The sequence below is a fragment of the Ailuropoda melanoleuca genome, chromosome 19, assembly GCF_002007445.2.
Source record: "Ailuropoda melanoleuca isolate Jingjing chromosome 19, ASM200744v2, whole genome shotgun sequence".
NCBI lineage: Eukaryota > Metazoa > Chordata > Mammalia > Carnivora > Ursidae > Ailuropoda > Ailuropoda melanoleuca.
The window spans coordinates 30680275-30700342 of NC_048236.1; the positions used below are offsets into that span (position 1 = coordinate 30680275).

General features: G+C 38.5%; 1 long non-coding RNA gene across 1 annotated transcript in view; it reads right to left on the reverse strand.

The window, feature by feature from the left end:
• LOC105236292 overlaps positions 1-3846 on the reverse strand; it is a 12995-nt gene extending 9149 nt beyond the window's left edge. The window contains exon 1 of the long non-coding RNA XR_002142108.1: positions 3803-3846. This is a non-coding gene — a long non-coding RNA (uncharacterized LOC105236292). The remainder of the gene's footprint in view (positions 1-3802) is intronic.
• Between the last annotated feature and the right edge of the window lie 16222 nt (positions 3847-20068).

Here is a 20068-nt window from a genome sequence, read left to right on the forward strand (position 1 = left end):
ATTTAAAAAATAAAAATTAAAAATTAAATAAAATAAAAATGAAAGGCTTTCAGATTGGATCAGAATACCAAATCTAAGTAAATGCCATTTCTATAAAACATCCATAAAATAAATACAATGCTTAGGGGTGCCTGGGTGGCACAGCGGTTAAGCGTCTGCCTTCAGCTCAGGGCGTGATCCTGGCGTTATGGGATCGAGCCCCACATCAGGCTCTTCCGCTAGGAGCCTGCTTCTTCCTCTCCCACTCCCCCTGCTTGTGTTCCCCTCTCTCCCTGGCTGTCTCTATCTCTGTCGAATAAAAAATAAAAAAAAAAAAAACCTTTAAAAATAAATAAATAAATAAATAAATAAATACAATGCTTAAACATTACAGGATGTGTAAAAGAAAAACCAAGAAGGGAAAAGGAAAAAGGAAGAGGTAGCAAAACCAGCAGGAGATAAAATAGGATTTAACAACTATAAACACTATATAGGATTAAGAGGTCGTAAGTGATAAGGATTTTAAAATTTTGAATAATATAGTTAAAAGCCTGACTTAATAAATAATTTATACACTAGAGAAAACACATCATTTTGAAAAAACACGGCAATTTTACAAAAAATTCCAATGCATGGAAGTTGTTCATATCACATTCTCTGATTACAGTCAGAAATAAACAAAATATTTAACAATAGAAAAACAGTCATTCATATAGATCTAAAATCACTCAGATAAATTTGGGGTTAAAATAGAGATCGCCACTATAATTAAATCTTGTTTAGAAAATGGATATAATGAAAAACCCTGAGTAGTGAAATTTACAAGATAATACGGTAAATGCGCAAAGAGGAGCCAATATATTTTTTAGTTTGTAAGAGGGATCTGCATTATATGACATTAAACATTAGAAAACCATAATAATTAAATAAGATTTCCTTTAACTCTTTTACACTAAATACCTGATCAAACTCAGTCTGGCCTACTGACATTTTTCCTCCTTTTGATTTCTATCCTCAGCAGGAACACCGCACTCCCTACTGGATACTTGATCCTCTACGTCAGAACTGATTCCCTCTAAAAGACTGGAGAAGTAAATCATGGAATGATGGCAAGGGAAAATGACAAGGTGGAAATGGCCAAATCCGTATAGGCTATGTGAAAGTCCCCTGGTCATGGAGGTGACTTTCCAACCACCTACTACTTAAAGTGTAGTTTACTCACTAGAAGCAACGACATCATCAGGAAACTTGTTAAAAATGCAAATTCATTGACCTCACCCAGACCTCTGATTGACTCTCTGGAGGTAGAGTTCAACAGCTGCTCAACAATCTCTCCAGATCATTCTTACACATGCTAAAGCTTGAGAACCACTGCTCTAACCTTTAGAACCTCCCTTTAGAATCCAGCTTTGTCTACTACCTAGCCAGGTTCGTTTTCCCTTAATGAGCCAATTTGCCCTTTAGATAAGCAACAGGTGTGTGAGGTTTGAGTGTTACGTGTAGGAAATGGGGAAGGGAGAGGTGGACAGGACAAGGTGGAGGTCATAGGAGATGTGATTACATATTTTTCTTAAGGGATAACACTTTATACTTTTTATTTCATAGGAACGGAGAAGCTAAACAATCTTTTTAAACAAAATTTAAGCCCAGCATTGGCTGGATAACCAGGCAAAAAACAGAATCTTAGGAGACTATCTCCCAATGGCACCTAGTTTGATCTTCCTTTCCTTCTCATTCTGGCATCTAAAGATTACTACCATCAACAACATTGCATTGTGGCTTAAATATTTCTTCCACAGAGTGACAATTTTCTTGCATCAGATTCCCAAGTTCTCAGGAAGAGTAGAAAGCCATCCGTTACACTGGGGGTCCTCTATCCATATGCTATTTTGGACCATGGCTACCATGTGAACCCACCTGCCTAGAAAGCAGATCCTACTAAAATAGTCTCCTGTGTGTTTCCTGGCGTATTACCACCTTAAAAAAAAATATCCATCTTAAGACTGCAAAAGAGGCATACATCTCTCTTAAATTTTGGTGAGAATATGAGCCATTCGGCACATGAGTATAGATCCTAACCAACACCTCCCTTCAAATGGGGAGGACCCACCCTTTCCAGGAATGAAGAGTAGTGGCTACTATCTGTGACTAAACAATCCATGTAGGATTCCTAATATTTTCACAAGGAGTAGCCAGGCTTTAGGAAATCTGACATTGCTAATGTGATGTAGTAATTTTGCTGGAGGCTTGGCATAATTATTTCAAACAGGTCACTAGAATTGTCTTTTGGGTGGAGTCCAGCAGAAACAAGCTAAGTGTTTACACTAACCAAAAAACAGTTTACCTGCTTTTCAGCATGCTATAAATACTTTCAAGAAACAGTGAGGTTTTAGGAATGACTTTGAGACGATGCAGATAATTTTGTTCCCCTAAAAACCATTGCTCGCAATAGAGTTAGGAGGCCATGTATCTAATTTTTGAGCCAGTTATTTGTGTGCTGTGAGTCACCATAATTAAACCAAATTTAGATCCTTGTACTCTTATCTTTCGTAATTTTTTTTTTCCATTTGAGACTAATGACAATAAAAACTGTCTCGCTTGGTATGTCATTAGAGCACATGCTGTACAAGGTAAAAGCGAAAGATGAGGTTGATGAAGAATTGGGCGGAGCTTAGCAAAATTTTGGATTTCATGAGGAGAAATTTTATTACCAAAAAAAATTTTTTTTCCAGGTTCTTTCCTTTAGATTCTGAGGTAGATTACTATTATATAAGAGCCATATCATTTTAATGGAAATGTTTTTTCAAAGACAGTTTATTTGCAAACAAATCAGGGGTTTCCTGTGTTCATCTTCGCCTCTTTGTTAAGCTCGTGTCTGCGTACCACAGGCAAAACCAACCAGAACTGAAAAACCTGGTAACTGTAACTCATTGTGGTTCGCCTGTGTGGCCGGCCACACCTCGCGATAGGAGCCTGGAAACGCCAGTCTTGCTCGTCCCAGTCAAAAACGATCCACACCTCACAAACCGATCCTTCTCAATTTCCCATCTCGTCCCTCTCTCCCTGTGCACCTCTTATTTTCCTCTACGGACATGAATTTGCCTCTCCTTTTCTAGAAAGACCTGTCCTGAATCTGAGGCTTTTAAGTCATAATTAAGAGAAAGGGTCTGGGGGCGCCTGGGTGGCACAGCGGTTAAGCTTCTGCCTTCGGCTCAGGGCGTGATCCCAGCGTTGTGGCTTTTAAGTCATAATTAAGAGAAAGGGTCTGGGGGCGCCTGGGTGGCACAGCGGTTAAGCTTCTGCCTTCGGCTCAGGGCGTGATCCCAGCGTTGTGGGATCGAGCCCCACATCAGGTTCCTCCGCTGGGAGCCTGCTTCTTCCTCTCCCACTCCCCCTGCTTGTGTTCCCTCTCTCGCTGGCTGTCTCTATCTCTGTCGAATAAATAAATAAAATCTTTAAAAAATAAAAAAAAAATAAAAAATAAAAAAAAGAGAAAGGGTCTGGAACGCGGCGCGCTCCTGGAGACCCGCGTCCCGCTCCACCCCTGCCCTGATCATCCGTCTGAGGCGGCTGAGCCGCGCAAGCTGCCGGCCCTCACTTTCCTCACCGGCAGGAGGAGAGGCCTGGCCTGGGTCACCGCCAACATTCTGTGACTCTGGCTGTTCAGTTACTCCCTTTTACACTGTCCCCAGCTGACCTCCTCAGTAAGCACTCCACAGTTCGCCACTCTCCGTACTCTTACAGTTGAAAAAGCCTTTCACGCGCCACATCTCCTTAGATCTTTCTAGCTGCTCTGGGGAGTAGGCAAAGCGATTTGTATTACCTTCATTTTAGGGGCTGAGGAAACAGGCCAACAGACGAGTTGCGACACGCTCACTGGCTCACGGACTCTGAAGCGTGAAACCACGACAGGAGCCACGCGCTTAGTTCCCAGCCCCCTATCCCACGTAATTACGTATTTACGCAGCTACGTAGTTACGTACCTAGGACTCGTGGCGTGTCAGTACGTACTACCTTAAACGCTGGGTCCTTCTACTCTCGTTCCCAATAGTTGAAAATGCAAACTCCAATTTATTCGTTTTTTGTTTCTGAAATCTCTTCCCTCATTTGAAGCTCAGAAAATTTAAAAGTAATTCAAGGGATAGATTCAAAAACTAGTCAATGTAAATGGGTCGAACAAGGATTGTTACAGTAATGGGAATAGGCAGGGGCGAGACTAGAGTAAAGCAAGTGAGGCCTTTGTTTTAGCCACAAAATTTAAGAGGATATAAAAAAATCAATAAACCAGATTAATATTATAATGCGATTATTTTAAAACTCAGGATTAATGCAAAAAACGCATCACAAACAAAATATCAACATCATAAAGTTGGAATCAGTAGAGAAAAGGGGATAAAAATTATTTGAAGTCAAACATGCTCCTAACTAAATCAGTAGTTTTGAGTCTCCTAGGCTGAACATACCTATTCCCTAGGATAGCATCTTATACCAAGGAGATGCACAATAAATATTTATTGATCTGAAAGAAATTTGTATTTAATTGAGAATATTTATGAAATAAAATGTTAAGCTATGGGGATAATTTGAAATTGCTGGGATAGACAGAATCGAGAGGCAGTGTTGAGAGGGCCATAGCAGGTATTCAATCAAAGTATTAATAGTGATGTTTACTATTGATTATGTTTCAGGGAATGTTGACTTTATTTCCGTAGCTTTCTAAAAATGTGATATCGGGGCGCCTGGGTGGCATAGCGGTTAAGCGTCTGCCTTCGGCTCAGGGCGTGATCCCGGCGTTATGGGATCGAGCCCCACATCAGGCTCTTCCGCTATGAGCCTGCTTCTTCCTCTCCCATTCCCCCTGCTTGTGTTCTCTCTCTTGCTGGCTGTCTCTATCTCTGTCGAATAAATAAATAAAATCTTTAAAAATAAAAAATAAATAAATAAAAATGTGATACCTATCTTCTTTTAATTCATGAATGTAGTCCAATTTATCAGTTTAGTCCTGTCAATATATATTAATGACTTTAACCACTGCTAGACAAAACACAGCAGCCATTTTTAAATACCTGCTTTTGCCAAACCCTAAGGCCCGGCACATCTATTCAAAGACAAATAAGATATTGCTCAGCCCTCAAAGAACTCACCATTTGATAGGAGGCTTATAATTGGGTGGGATCTTTATCTCCCATTGGCCTGTTTTCTCCCTGCCTTATTGCGCCCTATACACAGGCCTGGACCTTTGGTGGTCCTGCTCTCAACTGTTAGAGCTGTCAGCAACGGGGTGCAGCTCAATGGATTCCTGTTTCCAGTGTGGTGGGAATGTCAGCTATGGAACAGGTACCTAAAGTTAGAACTCTGAAAGCTTTTTCCTAGATAAATACTGTTGATTTACTTGATGGTTAAGTTTCAAGTACAACTTTTTATTCCAGATCAACTTTAAATTTAGTAGTCCCTGTGGGTAAGCCTGAGGTTTAATACCTATATATCACACTTTCAGCTTGAGTGTCGAACAAATGAATGATCAACAAATTTTTGAAACACAACTCAACAATAACTGGGAAAGTACTAATACAGATGTTTGGTGCATTGTGTAATATCACCATGCCCAGAGAACATTCCCATAGTACCAACTTAAACTAGTAGCAAGGAATCCAAACTTGCTTAGCAAGGCAAACTCTGTCATCATCCTTTATGGATAATAAACACCTGGTTAGTTACTATTGCATAAATTAATAATTACAAAATGATCTGGATCAACTTGGTCTCCACTAGCTCTTATTTTTAAATTTTCCTTACCACTCATGAGCATTTATTATGTATGCTCTTCTAGTGATATGCTAGCACTTGGTCATTTTCCACAACTACATACTAAAGGAATGGATTAAAATATAGCGCATATAGCGCATTCTTGGGGCACCTGGGTGGCTTAGTCGTTAAGCGTCCGCCTTTGGCTCAGGTCATGATCCCACGGTCCTGGGATTGAGCCGCAAATCAGGCTCCCTGCTCAACAGGAAGCCTGCTTCTCCCTCTCCCAATCCCCCTGCTTGTGTTCCCTCTCTTGCTGTGTCTCTCTCTGTCAAATAAATAAAAATCTTTAAAAATATATATATACATATATATATACATATATATATATATGGCACATTCTCCAGCACCATATCAACAATCCTTATTTCTGCAACATGAACTCTAGAAATTTGTAACTAACAGTAAAAATCCGCTATACTGGTTTTAAAGGTTCTTTTTAAAATTGTACCATGTTCTGGGGCGCCTGGGTGGCACAGCGGTTAAGCGTCTGCCTTCGGCTCAGGGCGTGATCCCGGCGTTATGGGTTCGAGCCCCACATCAGGCTCCTCTGCTATGAGCCTGCTTCTTCCTCTCCCACTCCCCCTGCTTGTGTTCCCTCTCTCGCTAGCTGTCTCTATCTCTGTCAAATAAATAAAAAATCTTTAAAAAAAAAAAATAAAAAAATAAAATAAAATTTTACCATGTTCTTACATTAAACCATAATCTTATATCCAGTTGATATGAAACAAGCTGGCAAATTACCTACTTTTTTGAGCTGATTTTCTTCACCTCTTTCACACGTAGTAATGGCCTCTAATCATTAAAGGTGACAGTACGGACTAGGGAAGAAGATTCTGAGATTCTGGCTGGCAAAAGAGCTTGGTCAAATTTTCCTAGTTTGTACTCTATTTTTTTTAAATACATAGCCAAAAATGAGGTGATTTTTAAATTAAATATCTTCCCAGATTCATGTTTCCATTAACATGTTTCAGTCAATGAATTCTTCAATTAATTTATAGAAAAGTAGCGTGTTTTGTTAACGTTGCATCAACAGATTCCATTACACTATCTGTCACATGTGAGACTGCATTGGCTGTTATAAATGTTAAATGCAAATCTATTCATGTCTAGGCATGAAAATATTATTCTAAAAAGCTCTTCACAAATTAGAAACAAGCTTTTCTGAGATGGTTAAAACTCTCATCTTTGTCCAGACCTCCCTCTATCTTAGCACCTTTTATAATATAATTGTTTCTTTGTCCATCTTCTCCACAAATCAGTGGCTTCTTTATAAGCATGGGATGTATATATCTCCCTCAGCCTAGCACAATAATTGGTACATAAAATTTGTTTAAAAAAAAGAACGAATTTGTTAAGTATTTGTGAAATGAATATATTCAACAATGTGAGCGTATAAAGTAATATTACCATAGAAATGGTAGGCAAAGCTCTCTTTATATTACAGGTTCTGACATAAGCACACTACTTCTTGACAAGGAAATGTTTCCAGAATTACACTGTTGCCCCTCCCCCAAATGTTTATATAAGCTATGGTTATAATTAGGAAATCTCTGACTTAAATCTGAATATGAAAAGGTAAAGGTTGCATAAATTGTTGCAATTTTAACCTTTAAACAACCTCTACAACCTTTTTAAGTTGTAATTTTAATCATCCCTGAAGATGTTTAAGATTAAGTCTTTGAAAGATAGTTAATTTCAGGTGGTAATATAATTCTATAGCCATGTCTAGGTATGGTAAGAAGCACTTACACCATAATTTTATATATATATATATATGTGTGTGTGTGTATATATATATACACACATATATAGTGACAATTTCAGATTAAAATTTTATATATAAATGAAACTTTCAAAGATTAAAACAATATATTAATGTATACTATTCAACAAATCTATGAGAAAAATCTTAAATGACATGCATATCTGCTTTACTTTTTTTACTCTTCTCCATGTTACTATTGTCCCTTTCCCCTTACTAGAGAATAGTTAACATTGTACAACCACAACGGTAAGAAGTCCCATTAAGTCATGGTGATCCACTTTATATAATTCCATGACTAGGAAGATCAAAACCTTCCTCCAGTTACATATGACATGCTGCTTAGTCGTCCTTGGGGCTACTGCCTAAAACAGGCTCCCAGTGTATAGAGGGTATGCTGAGGGCAATCCCTTTCCTGAACTGAGCTGGACACATGGCTCTGTGAACTTTACAGCAGGTGAGCATTGCTCCCCAAGTTGATTTATGTTATTTATTTATATTTATCCCAAGCATAGTTATATTGATAAATACAAATGAAACAAGTTATAAGTCAAAATAATTATTATGTAGATTTACAACTATATGACAGTAATAATAAGGATTACTATTATAGCAATAATATTATGGAAACCCTATGATAATATTGACTATTTGTTAAGCATTTAATATGTGCCAAGCCCTAGGCTAAATGCTTTTCAAACAACGTCTCATTGAATCCTCATCAAAACCAAAGCCACTCAGTTATGATAGAGAAGTGGGAAAACTGACATGAAGTTTTACTACAAAGATGAAATATGAGGTGAACTCAATTTCTCATTGGGAAAAAGAATTCCTCCATCCCTTTCCTTATCCAGTCTATAGCACACTGATGGCATAAAAAAATGATGAGTCAATCAACAATATCTACATAAAACTAAATGAATAAATGAGGTACATAAGTGATTAAATGTCTGTGACTGATTATTCAGAGAAACAAGTGGTATTGCTTAATAATCATCTATGGTTGTTATGACTATTTATAAAGTCACAGTTTGTCTCTACTAAGCAAAAATGACACAATTTTGGAATATATTTGCTCCAGTTTCTGTCCCTTTAAGAATGATAAATTACTTAATCCAAAACAATAGAACTTATCAAGACAGCAAGAAGACAAGTCACAGACTGAGAGAAAATATTTGCAAAAGACACATCTGATAAACAACTGCTGTCCAAAATACACAAAGCACTCTTAAAACTCCACAATAGGAAAATAAACAACCCGGTTTCTTAAATGGGCAAAAGACCTGAGCGGTCATCTCACCAAAGAAAAGGTACAGATAGCAAATAAGGATATCAGAAGATGCATATGTCATTAGGGAATTACAAACTAAAACAACAATGAAATACCACTACACACCTATTTGCCTGGCCTGGCGACACCAAATGCTGGCAAGGATGGGGAGCAACAGCTGCTGTGCGAGTGCAAAATAGTACGGCCTCTTTGGAAGACAGTTTGGTGGTTTCTTACAAAAGCCAAAATATTCCTACCACAAGATCCAGCAGTTTGCTCCTGGGTATTTACCAAGGACTTGGAAACTTATGTCCGCACAAAACCCTACATATGGACGTTATAGGAGCCTTATTCATAATTGCACTGTAGGAGCGTTCAAATTCTAGGAGACTTATAGATGTATACAGGGAAGGGCATGGTATTAGTAATGTTTCTTAATCCAGGGAGCCATGGCAGGCCCCTCTGGATTTAAAGTCGTTAATTTCTATTGTTGTCACAGTGCCCAACCATGAGCCCTTAATCCGATTATCTCTCTTGCTAGTCTAACGATAGTTATTGTAGCACTGTCTTATCACAAGTGCAAATTAATGCCTAATATAAAACAATAAGAGCTAATATAGAAATTCCTTAAGTTTCTTACACTACTAAATAGCCTTCAAAATGCTTCAGTACTTGATTAATAAATCATGCTATTTCCTTTAGTGGTTTTCTTTGCCTGAATTCAAATTATAGTTATACTAATCCACTATCAACAATGTCAGGACAGCAGAGGTACAATTAATACCCCAATAACTCTTTAATTGGAAGGTCTCCCTCTACACTAGAGGTTTTATTATTTACATTTCATTATAAATATTTTTCTAGGGGGTCCCAAATCCAGAGCATCACCGTAACTGGTTTGTAATAAATCATAATACACTAGCTATGCTATGCACATAACAGTGCACAGAATCCTTTACTAAGCAGTTAATATACACAGTGTATTATATTATCTTAAAAAGGTTTAATACAATCAGTTCATAAGAAAGGCTCTACAATTTTCTAAATATAGCAAAGCCGGAGAAGTAGGTTTTAAGCTATAAATGGAAAACAAGAAGAAAATCATAAATTGTCTTAAATAAGTGATGACTAGCTTGTTTCTTTGAGGGGAAAAATAACCTTTTTTGGAAGTGAATATAAAAACAGATTGTGGATCACTTCCAATCAGAAGAAAACCTAGGGTAGTAGTCTTTTTCTTTTTACAACTGTGGAAAGAATAACAGGCCTGAAAACTGTCTAATTCTCCCTATTACTGGCACAAAATAAATTAAGACACAAAAATAAAACAATTCTACCAGATCTGAGAATGAATGAACTTTCAAGGAGATGCCAAGAAAAATGCAAGGAATTCACATGAAGCAATTTCTATGAGCAACATACTGTACTAAATACTTTATATATTTTTTTCTATTTAATTCTTATATATTAACTATCTGAGTTAGATATTGTTATCTCCACTCTGCAGATGAAAAAACAGATCCAGAAAGATTAAAGAACTTGTTCAAGTTTGTATCAGTGACAAAACTTGGATTTGAAATCCCCATTTGCTGTAAGAATGTCTTTCAAGAACGTTTTCTTCTTCAGAAACATTAAAAAGCCCTCTGACTCAAGACAAGAGAGTGAGCTCACTTATTTATTTCACCTATTATTTTTTTTACCTGTGTACCTATTTTATAATTATTACCTACTGTCTATCCCTCTCAAGGCTCTATTTAAAAGATAATAAAAGAGTAGTAAAATGTCTAAACCCACAACGGGGAGAATATGAAGGGGCCATCGCAGGGGAGAGATTTCAATAATTTTCTGGAAGATGGAAAGCAGGTGGTTAAATTATTGATGCATGAGGCAGGATAGAGGAAGCTGTTTCTGAGTCACGTGCAGAGTTGGCTATTGTGAAAAGGGAGCCAACATTCCTTCCATAACGCCCAGAACATGCCACCCTGATGGACATTGGGCATGAGAATTTGAGTTGAAAAGAAGGGTTTGGAAAACCTGTGTGTGGCACAGTCAAAACCCCATTCCTTTCTAGCACTCTCAACCACAACATTTATAGCATTACCGCACCATCCTTTACTTCTTATACCCTCACTGAAAAAAGCAAAGTTCTTGTCTTGGACAAACAAAGTTCTGGTGAGAACTAGAGGTAATTCAGGACACAAAAATAATTTTGACAAATTCTTTAAGAAAGTTAGAAAGATTCAGAATATGCTGCACCTATAAGACAAAAATAAATGCTATTGAGAAAAGAAATAATCAGAGAATACAAACGTTCTTAGAAATTTTAAATGTGATTGATTAAACAAAAATGCAATAGAAAGATTGAAATATACAGTTAAGGAAGTCTCCCAGAATGCAGAGGAAATAAAAGGCTATATATATATATATATGTATATATATGTATATATATATACATATATATATGTATATATATACATATATATACATATATATATATGTAAAAACATAAGGGATTCAGAGGATCAGTTCAGGTGCTATAACGTCCAAATAATAGGTTTTCAAAAAGACCAGAAACAGGTGAAAGGGAAAGGAATTATAGAAATAATAGAGAATTTTCATTTAGTGAAAAGAAATGTATTTGTCAAATTAAAAGAGACTTCCAGGTGTAACAGAATACATGAAAAAAAAAATAATGACACCGAGACAAATCACTACGGAATTTCAGAAATCTGAAGGTAAAGAAATGCTGTCAGACAAGGGAAAACATGTCACAAACAAAGGAATAAAATTCAGACTGGCATTAGATTTTTCCTAAACAACATTAATCACGTGAAGACAATGGATATTTTCTTCCCAAATTTCTGGGGAAAAAATATTGATATTCAACTTAAATTCTGCACTTGGCCAAATTATTAAGCACACAAACAGACAATTTGAGTGATGTAAGCACTCAGAAAATATACCACCCACGTAGTTTGTCTTAGCAAAGGATATAATCCAGAAAAATGAAAGAATAAACCAAGGAAGGGAAGATACTGACACTAGAAGCAGCCGTTTCAACCCCTGTGAACCATGAAGGGAATTACTTAATGACAGCTGTATGAAAGGCCTAGGGAGGACACATTCTGCAAACCTCAAGGTGTGAGATACCTAGGGACGAAGGAGATTCCGTAGATTTTATAGTATCCTTGAGACATTGGAAAACAAAGAGGAAATCCAAGAAAACAGAAAGGTAATCCAAAAGTCTAAAACACAAAGCTATATGAGAAAGGAAATGTCATCAGGACACAGAACAAGATCACTCAATTTACATATCTAAATCATGCAAATGGATTTTATTGACTTTTCAACTTTTAGAATAATCTTGAAGACAAAACACAGGAGACTTAACTATGAGAACAGAACAGAATGTAAATAGTATCACCATTGACGAAAGAAGCTAAAAAATACAGACAGGGAACACAAATTGGGGAGGAGTGGAGAGAAGGGAAATAGAGGGGCATTTATACTCACATCTTAGAAAATGTGAGATCACAGACAGTTTCCATAGCTCATGTAACGAGAAGTAGGGGTGCAAGTATATCATTTAGACTTAAACAAGGGGGGTGTGGTGTAAGGAAGCCGAATCTTCATCTATGACAGTGGAACTGGACATAAAATCCCCTCGAGTTGGCAAATCTAGGAAAGACATATTTATTATTTAGAAATATATATATTAGACCACCAGAAGATAGGAGATCTTTAGAAACACAAATAAGGGGCACCTGGGTGGCTCAGTTGGTTGAGCCACCAACTCTTGGTTTCGGCTCAGGTCATGATCGCAGAACTGTGGGTGGGATCGAGCCCCAGGTCAGGCTCTGGGCTTAGCGGGAGTCTGCTCAAGACTCTCTCTCTCTCTGCCCCTCCCCCGCTCACACACGTTTTCTTTCTCTCTCTCTCTCAAATAAATAAATAAGTCTTAAAAAAAAAAAGAAACAAACAAATAAAAGACCACCAGAAGAATCAAACGGAAAAGTCAAAAAGTGTTGCTTCTGGGTAACAGAACTGAGGATGGAGAGGAATGAAATAAGGGACTGTGGACTTAAAATTATAAGATTCTATATACTTTTTAATTGTTATATATGCACATTAATATCTTAGAAATTTTTAAGTATTCAATCCTATCAGATGACTACTTGTGACAAGCAATGAATGAGAGTCATACAAATTCTCTAAGCGGTTTGCTCACTATTACACCACCTGTAATGACTCTTAAAAAAGTGATACAGACTACACAATGAATTTATAAACAACTACACATACTAAAAATTATACTACAAGCAGAGTGAGAGTAATCTTTTTTTTTCTTAAAGGAAGGCTTCTTAAGAGTCCAGTCAGATATAGAAGCAGCATTTGTCGCTAGAACCACATTCCCTCAATCTCTCTCCCATTTCGGTTCCAGAAGGGACAGTTCCATGAAAACAGGCAATGTCCCACTTCAAGCTCATTTTTGCTGCTTTTCTTTGTTTTCTGCCTCAGGGCTGCTTATGCTGAGAACAGACATATTCCGGAAGTTAGGGGGAGTGTACAGGTATGGAGAATTCTCTCCAGTGTAATCAATGAGAGAAAGAAACGTATGTATAGCTAGATGTCTCAGTCTGCCATCCTCCAGATACGAAATTCTCAGATTTCTTTATGGTTTGTCAGAGAGTTCCCAGCAGAACTGTACTCCAGTTACCCACAGTGCCAAAACCTAATATATACCCTTTATTGGCTTTTCCTCTGTGCCTATTTTATTTTCTTTACATGCTCACTCCAGCTTCCTGGAATCAACTCTCAAATTATCTGTATCTAAGACCTTGTCTTAGGCCCTCCAGGAAACACAACCCCCCGAAAAAAAAAAAAAAAGACACAAGAGGTCTAGGAATCAAGGCTGTGCTGAGACATTTGGACGCCCAAGGTAGGCCAATTATTTGGCACTCCTTCAAATACAGAAAAGCATTTCAATACTTTTTCAGCAGCACGTGTGGGCACAGCAAGGGAAGAAGGCATGTCAAAGATAAGAACGACCGTTTTAGAATGCTAGAGCCGTATATAATTGTACTGCTGCGGCACCCTTCGAGTAGTTAATATCGTACTGTACTTAAAATTTAAGTGGTTGTGAAATTCTTAATATACATTTGGACTGTTCAGGGTTCTGTGCTGGAAACAGAAACTCGTGGTTTTAAGCAGAAAGTGTTTTAATAGAGGAAATTGTGTGCTTACATAATGGCTTAAGTCTGGAAGAAGAGAAGTCCAGAGGCCACCACTATATTCTGCAATCCAAGGAACAACTCCTGTAACTGGGATTCTGGGATTCAGGGTCAGGAAAGTGCTTCTGCCATTGCTACCGCCACGGATGACGTTCCAGCTACTCCACACTAACGAAGCTGATGATGAACAATGGAACACGGATCCAGCTGTTACCAACGTTAAATTCCAATGAACAGTTTGGGCTACTTTCTCCTTCCAAAAAACACGGTCACTCAAGTGCATTTCATCGGCACTCCAGGGAAGGCTGGGAATGTGGCTTTTAGCACTCCAGCCCTCACTGGGAGGGCTGAGGGGAATATAAGGGGGTGGAAATGGATGCCGTATGTCAAGAGGCAATATTGGGCACAGTTCACTGTGTAGTTACCCAGCATCCATAATCTCTGCCCATGTTTAACTTCCAGACAAACACCAGAACAAAACCAACATGTTCTCAATCTTGTCTAATCCAAGTAGCCTGCATATGAACAAAAATGTGCTCACTCTCTCCCAAGAGAGAAGATCCAAAGTCTATTCATTGTACTCAACAATGTAATTAATATTATTCATTCCTCTTCTTGGTCAGTTATAATCCCACCTTGATATACTTTATAATATGGAATGAATTATAAGTTTTACCACCATTAATATGCAAGTGGGAAGGGAAAGAGAGAGCAGGAAATTTTTGGTTAAGATATACAAATAGATACATAAAGCAAGAAAAAAATATGCAAAGCTATCTCAGATCTCATTCCTCCAAGAACTGGTCAGGAAACCATAAACAGTATGGTTAATTTAATTTTTCCACTGCTCCTTCCAACTGTGTTTTGCCTCAGTCATAACTTAAGTTGTACAGGTTCTTTGCATGGTAAGATAACCTGAACCTTTATTGCTGAAAGGTTGGACCACTTGATAGTCCTGCCCATGGGATGGCTAAAGGCATCCATTAAATTTTGCTACTGGCCATGTGAGTACTTGGATCCAACAAAGTCTGGGTTACAGAAATATTCCTCTTTTCCTCCCTTTTGCAACAGCAATTAACCCAGCTGGTGCTGTGTTCCCTTCTTTGCCTGTTTGCTCAATGGTATAAGAATCCCTAAATTCCAGGTGGCAGTTTCAACTTCAAGTTCAGCGAAATAATAACTGTATCCCTCAGTAAAGACTTTCCTTCTATGGAAACTCAGCTCTCTAAACCAACACAGCACAAAGCTGCAAAGGTAAAAAAAAATTTTAATGGTGCATGTAGGTGTAATAGTGAAAAGATCCACTTTCAAATCTATCCCTTGGTTCCCAAACCCAAGTATTCTGGCTAAGGAGAAAATAGCACCATACATTTGTGACTGGTTCAGAGCATATATTGCATCGGGTAGGAAAGCACCCCAGCTTCTCCAACTATTGCCTTCATGCTACAGTCATAATAGTCTTCAACAGAACCCTTCACTGTTTTAAAGGTCACATGCGTCAGGGAAATAAAATATGAGTATATGGTATGTTGCAGATAATGGCCAGAAGCTCACAAACACAGCTCCTCCTAGAAACACATTTAGATTACATTTCTCAGTGTCCCTTGCTCTTAAGTGCTACATGAGTTCTTGCCAATAGAGTGTGAGTTGTATTTGATGACTGTCACCTCCAAACTAGTTTCAATTACAGGCCACTCCTTCCATAAAATCTTCTGAGCAATCTCTGTCTAATCCCATCTCTGTTACTGAATGCAGAGGGCCAGTTGAAGGAAGGAGACTCGGGATCCCTGAATGACTGCACAGAGCAGAGCCTTCCACCTCTACTGTCTGCTCTGATGATTTCTACCAGCTTGTGGAGTGCATGTGAAATAGAATTTTTTAAGTTATCAATGTATCTTATTTATTTATTATCCTTTCATTTGGGTTTGTTTGTTTCAGTAGTTGCCTATCCTGAATAATAAATGGAAATATAATTAAAATCCCATAGGTGTAAGCCCATTGCCCCCCAGTTCTCCTATTATATAATGATTTTCCAGATCAGAAGCAATGCTTTATGGCATACCATTGTGTTGAATAAAGCACTCAATAAGTCCACACTTGGATGGTGTTTCCTGGAAAATACAGTTGAGAGTAAGTGTTACTCTAGTAAGAATTAACTGATGCCCTCTCCATAATGGGAGCCAACAAGTGGATGGCTACGCCAATCATGGTTCCATAGCACAAAGTCTGTGCTGGTGTCTGCTGTTGGCAGGTTGGGCACTCAGCAGTAGTCCTAGCCACATCATCTTTCTGGGAAGTCCACATTGTTGGAGTGCCCATCTAACCTCCCTCCCTGTATATATTAGTTTCTGGTAGCTGCTGTAACAAGTTACCATACTACTGTTCGCTCAAACAACAGAAATTTATTTTCTCACAGTTCTAGAGGACAGAAGTCTGAAATCAGGTGTCAGCAGGGCCATATTTCTTCTGGAGGCTCTAGAGAAGCATCTGTTCCATGTCTCTTCCAGTTCCTAGTAGCTGCCAACATTCTTGACCTACATCACTCCAAACTCTGCCTCCATCTTCACATCACCCTCTCCATTTTGTATGCATCACATCTCTCTATTATAAGAACACTTACAATGCATGTGGGGCCCACCTAGGTAATCTAGGGTTATTGTCTCACCTCAAGATCCTCGACATAATCACATCTATAAAGACCTCCTTTTTTTCCCCCCCAAATAGGGTAACTGTTATAGGTTTTAGGGATAGGCCTTGATACCTTTGGGCCCACCATTCAGCCCATTACATTCCTTCTTGCTTATTTGGTTCATGAACCCATTGAGCAAACATGGGGTGGCTAGGAAAAATATCCATAGACTCGGTCTCTCTGTCCCTCGTTTGTGGAGAACCTCTTCTAGTGGGTGCCTTTGGTAAGCATTTACACGGGACACAAATAATGTCACACTCAGAGCTTCTCAGAACTTCTTATCACCAATCCTCAATTTTATCTCTTCTAAGTCCTTGAACATCTGGCCAAACCATTGTCAACCATCCAAAAGCCAATGTATATTTATAACTCGGGCAATTCTTCCTTCTGGAAAGGTGAGCAACCATATATACTGCTCAAAGTCCTATCATTGGGAGCATTTTCCTTCCACATATCTTTCAGGGCCATGCCTAGCTAAAGCTGTAATGCCACCACCGTCCATTTCCGGCGTTTGTACCTTATGTGGAATAGTTTGTAAACCAGGATCAATTATTTTCTTTTCCAGTTTCTCAATCAGGGTTCCAGCATAAATTAAAATTTATCCTACATGGTTTAAACAAAGAGCCCTCAATGAAGAATTACTTATAGAGGTATAGGCAAGGTTAAAGGATCAAACAAAGGATGGTAAGGTAGCCAGATGCCAGCAAGAGTGTGATGTTTTTATCATTCCTAGAACTGAAGAAACAAGAGAAGAAACAGTGATCCTGGAGCTCAATGAGAATTAAAACTATGGTAGGGGCTATGTTTGTAGAGGGAAATAGTCAGAGATACAACACTGAAGTAGGGAGAGAGCATAGAAGAGATGTCCTACCTACTCTATCCATCTGCCTGTTGATCTTCTATTGATTGCACCCAACTGGAAACCAGATGGCAAGGAAGACAAGGTGATGCCGTGTCCATATGGGTCACTGTCCTAGGACACAAAACAAGGGCAAAATGAATCAAAGGTGTGCAAACACAATCAGCCAACATTTCATAGCAACTTTCAAGAGGTCAAACATGTGGGTTTAGGGAGAAGTGACAAAGCATCAGGAGTGATGCAATGGTACTGAGGTACTGCTCATGCCATTTGCCCGTGCCTTCATAACCTTCCACTTGATGGTAGAGTGCTGCTGTGTGTGCCCTAGTTTATTACATGATGGATCAGAAACACCCAGCCCATGACATGCAGCTTAGCTTACATGATCATTTGATATTCTGTGGTCAGAAACACAAATTTCTACCATAGTCCAGAAGCAACCCAGGATCTGTTTCTTAAAAGAATAGTTACCTGGAGAATAGGTCATGGCTTTGCTCAAAACTGTAATTCTAAATCAAGACTTGCCAGAGACCCCTAGAAGATTGATTTCTGCCAGACACTTCAAGCACCATTTGATCTACTGGATCTTAAGACTCACATGCAGGATAACTTGCACTGCAGTCCGCAGTGGTAACAAAGCCTTCTCTTAGTCTGGCCCTATTCAGAACTGGCAGCCTCATGGGTTACTTGATAAGTGAGTCGCAGCAGTACCCTGAAATGTATATATGTTGTTTCAAAAGTCCAATGAGATTTACTAGTGTAAGAAATTCACCTCTTTAAGAGTGATGGGTGTAGCAATCATCTTTCACTGAGGAGAAAAAGTCTCAATCTGCTATAGATCACAGGACTACCAAAAACTTTATTGATGTCACGGCCCTTGAATTTATATTTTCCCCTCCCACCCTCTGGCATACATGTTCCTGACCAAGGAATCTATGGTACTTGCTACCTCCTACTCACCAGATTCAATCCGCATGATGGACCAAAGCAGTGTCTTACCCCATGATGAGACAAACAAGGTTCCTAGATTATTAAAGAATACTGAATAACTGATACTGTCTTCAGGCAAGATGATGAAGGAATACAGGTGAAAGAAACTTCTTCTGGAATCTCTTAATTGGAAAGGAGAAGAAAACATTTAACAGATTGATCACTGAATATCAGACGGCAAACTCAAGTTGATTTGCTTCAGTTAATTGAACTTGGAATTACGTGATTAAGTTAAAGATAATCCATTGTTATTCTCCAAGACTCCAATTTCTGTTCAAGTCAAACAGAAGAGTTAATGCGCATATGATAAATAATCATCTATTTCAGTCCTAGGAGCATCATAATAAATTAGCCAGCATCAGAGATACTCATGTACTAAGCCATTCTAATAACCACTCTGACTCTGCTGGCCATTGCACTGTAACCATATGCACTTTGTCTCTGGCATTTAAGTACTGCCATTTGGCCTCTAGTCATCTGTAATACCATCATTCCTATTGAAGTCAGGGAGCCCATTTTAGAGACAACATCCTCCCTCCCTCATCATCCTGAAGGGGATCAGAATATGTTGCCCTAAAATATACCGCTTTGACATAAAGATTATTTTGAGCTGAAGGCAATTGAGAAAAAGCAGACACAGGAAGAGCTCTTTGCCCTCCCTCTATCTGCCCAGCAGCAGGCCATAAATTTGTAAAGCTGTCTCCCTCTCCTGTATCAAGGAGAACAAGCCTTATCACTGGAAACAGTGATGGCACTGAGCTGAGTCTGCACGAACAAAGCTTATGAAATAACCCTTACCTACCATGAGCTCCCCCTCAGTTTCCTAGTCCTTTTCCACAATTTATCAGACTCCCTCTCCTTGTCTAGTCACTTCTCCACAATGGATTGCCTTTTGTTACAATGGTAATTGAGTCCATATGGCTAACCCCTTGAGTTTTTCTTTTCCATGAAGCCCCCATGCACATAAAATTAAAAATATTAGTATCAACAAAAGTTATAAAATTTTTCTCCTATTAATTTGCCTTTTGTCAGTTTGATTCACAAGTCTCAGTCACTAACCTAAGAAGGTGGGGGAAGAGTTTTCCTCCCAATAGTCGCCAGCCTACGGAAGACGGCCACCACAGAACTTTTCAAGCACCTATTACCAATGTACACTTGCCTATGTATTTCTTAAACACAGTGAGGGTCAAGTTGGCTGCACATGATAAATCGTCTCCAACATTCCTTACTCCCTAAGCTTTGCATTATTCCAATGAATTTCTAACATATATCTCACTTTAGTGTAGGCCATAAAGGATTTCAAGTTTCAGTTAAACAACTGCCAAGTCATTAAACCTACTTCTCACTGTTGAGCTATATCCTCAAATTAAGAATTTCTGGTAAAGACAGCTCTATTAACAATTTCAGTCCAATCTAAAGGTATGTTTTGTTTTTTTTTTTAGCATTTTCAAAAAGCTTTCATTTATTTATTTGAGAGAGAGAG